Here is a 3,452-nt window from a genome sequence, read left to right as displayed (position 1 = left end):
GGAAGCACAACAACGCAACACGCCGTGGTGCTGGGGACCAGGAAAAAGCAAACAATAATAATAATAATAATAATCCTTATTTGTAGAGCACTTTTCAAAAACAAGTTACAAAGTGCTTTAACAAGTGTAAAGAATAATACAAAAAAAAACAAGATAAGAGCATGAAAGTTTAATATAAAAAAAGTATGTTTTAAGAAGGGACTTAAAAGAGTTCACTGACTCAGCCGACCTGATTTCCTCGGGCAGGCTGTTCCAGAGCCTCGGGGCCCTGACAGCAAACGCTCTGTCCATTTAGTTTTGGGGACAGGAGGTCAAGGCCTGCAACAATCAGGAAGGGGCGGGCTTTATGCAATCTGGAGACAGTGGCCAGCTGCCTCTGATCTGCCTGATGGCCTCAGCTCCACTCCACCAGGAAGTTCACCCTGCAACAAACACAGACAGACACACACACACAAACAACCTGGCAGAGGCCCTCGGGCCGTCACACTTTCTACATATATTACATATATTTTATTCCAAATTTCTTTATTGAAACTTTTGCGTAGGCTTGAACAGGGTGAAGCGGTAAAGGGCAGTAATAATGTTCATAGCCTGTTTACTTACACACTAACAACATGTACCCACCCACCCAGCTCCCAAACATTCACACTACACACTCAGACTGACACAAACCTCAGATAGGTTGATAAATGTGCACAAGTGCTGTGAAAGAATAAATGGGAGGTACCATAGTGAATAAAAAATCTGAGGCCCCATCCACACTACTGCGTTTTCGTTTTAAAACGGAGACCTTGTGCTACGTTTGCACCTCCCGTCCTGAATAAAACAGCAAAAACGAAGACCTAAAATTGAGAAGTTTAGAAATGCTGCTGACCCCACTTTGCGTTTCAAAACTCCGGAGGGTGTTTTAGCGAAGACGGGCCAAAACGGAGGACTTTAGAAACGATGATAAAGACGCTCACGCTCCGCTCTCTGATTGGAGCTTTTAAGCAGAAACACGGTGCTACTGAAAGAGTTTATGAGTCGGTATTTTTATTACATTCAGTAACAGTCCGAGCTCGTTATTGGCGCATGCAAAAAAAAAAATCTGGTCTGATTCTTCGTCTGCATTTCTTTATTCTTTCGTCAAATCTTCTGTAACTACGGAAGAGACCATCTGCTTCATGTTTACACAGGCACGCGCAGGCCCAGTGTACCTGAACGGCCAATAGACGTGCATAGATCAACTCTAAAACGCAGCTAAAATGCTGGTGTGGACGGAGATCGTATTCGTTTTAATTCTCCGTTTGTAAACTACAATGTAAAATAAATAAATTATAAAGAGATAACTAAAATCAGAATAAAGGAAAACATAAGTTAGTGTATCAACATATGCCAGAAATGGCAAGAAAAAGCCGGATTTTTCTCATGGATCCATTTATCATGAGTGGGAGGCGTAGAATGGGTCCATTTAATAAGCAATCATTTTACGTGTGTGGGAGCTGTGCTGAAGAGGGCAATAAGGGGGTCAAAGTTTATGATTTGGCCTGACAGCTTGCTACATATTTCAAAAGTTGAGGTCCAGAAATCCTACAGTTGCGGGCAAAATAAACATGGCTGCAGTCAGTAGGTGACTGTTTACATCGATTGCATGAGTCTGATCTGTCAGGGTAGATTTTGGCTAAGACTACACCTGTTCATTTAGGCTTTCACACTGTCGGCGAGTCTCCCTCTTTGTGTCGGCTGCAGCTGTGCTACTTAGACCATGTTGTATTTCTGTATAACAGTTTGCTCTTCCTTCGTAAAATATGACGCTCTGCTGACAGTGGACTTCTTCATGTCTGTGATTGGTCATCTGCTGCTAACAACGCCTCTTTTATGTGAAGGCGCTCATGCCTGGATAGGGAAACCCTGGGTTGACTTACTGAGTTGATTTGTACTCCCTCCGTACTACACACCCAGAAATGAACACATAATTAAATGTATATTAGAATAGGGTAAAATATTAAATGATATTATAAAACACAGGCCTTTATACAGTTATTTATAAGCATCATCGATGTAAACATGAGTCTACCTCCTCTCATCTTTTCCATAGTCTTACTCTGACAGCTTGTAACTAGGTGCACCCATTGACTGCTAGATCCGGACAGTTGATGAGCAGGTCTCTGTAAAGATGCGTACACATTGCTATGGCAATGACAGTTGCCTCACTGCCTGGCTACTGGCCACCGTTTCCATTAGTGATTCTGCAGGTTATGCAAATCCAGCTGCGTAATTCCCTGTTAAGGATTGGTCCCTCTGGAACTGAGACAACCTACGTCCTGGTTGCTATTCGCTGCCATCTGTGATTGGTGTGTCTGTGATCTCACCAAACGTACCAATCAGGAATCTTCAATCAACCCCAGCTGCATTGAATATTTGATCAGTTCATCTTGCTGTTGGTTGCATAGGCTACTCATTGTGTTAGTCTAGTGAGTATTTAGTGTGTATTTCTTAGTATTGCCTGTCTGAATAACTGCTAGTTGTTTTTTTTTTCAAGCTTATGGGTGCTGACCTCTTTTTCTTTAGTGTATTTTTGAGCCAAGAGCTAAGTAACTCCTTGGTTAATTAAACACCTGACTTTAACCAAAACTTCCTAGTTGTCATATTCCACCTCATTTCCAATCCCAATGATATGTTTCTGCTCTCCAAGACAAGCCGGGTTGTAACACTACGTAATAGACAGGTGCCTCAGAAGGCATTACTGTTGAGTGAAGGCATCTCTATGAACAACAGTCTTCTAGGGCAGCAATTACAGCAGTGATGTCAGCACGCCGTCTTGCGTCTCTTCTGGCGCTCAGTCACTAGCCTTAGCGTCTGCTAGCTAGCTATTGAAAAGGCAAATGGATAGCAGAAGCCTCAGAAATCATACTAAACAAACTTGGTTACAGTTACAGGCTAATAAGATAATTAAGTGTTTAGTTCTTGCTAACTTTTCAGAAATTGAAGTGAAAAAACTACTAAACTTTTAAAAACTTATATTTGTAGATGAATTTTGCCTTGTTTGTTCGCCATCTTGTCTATTTTTCAGATGTAACCAAGAGACAAAAACCTGATGACTGTAAGTATTGTAGCTGAGACAAAATGACTCACATTTTAGAGGGTGGATTGTGGTATGTGGCTCATTTTAACTTCACCATCCCCCACCTCTCAATCTGAATGTGGGTTCCTCTTTAGTGTTGGTGAGTAGAAACTAACATGCCAACAGACTGCTGCTGTTTTGTTCATGTATATCTGAAGACACTGAAGTTTAAATCAAAAGCAAATTGAAAGTTCAGATCAATCTTCTGTTTCTGTCTGGCTGAACTCAACACTCTGCATGAAACATTATCTCCATCTGCTGCAGTGCAAAGATGCACATTGAGTAGTGGTGGCTGTCTGCTTTGTGCTTGTGGTTGTGGACACGATGATGGTTTACATGACAAAAGTCC

This window comes from Micropterus dolomieu, linkage group LG12 (genome assembly GCF_021292245.1).
Source record: "Micropterus dolomieu isolate WLL.071019.BEF.003 ecotype Adirondacks linkage group LG12, ASM2129224v1, whole genome shotgun sequence".
Taxonomy (NCBI): Eukaryota; Metazoa; Chordata; class Actinopteri; order Centrarchiformes; family Centrarchidae; genus Micropterus; species Micropterus dolomieu.
This window is presented reverse-complemented; position numbering follows the sequence as displayed.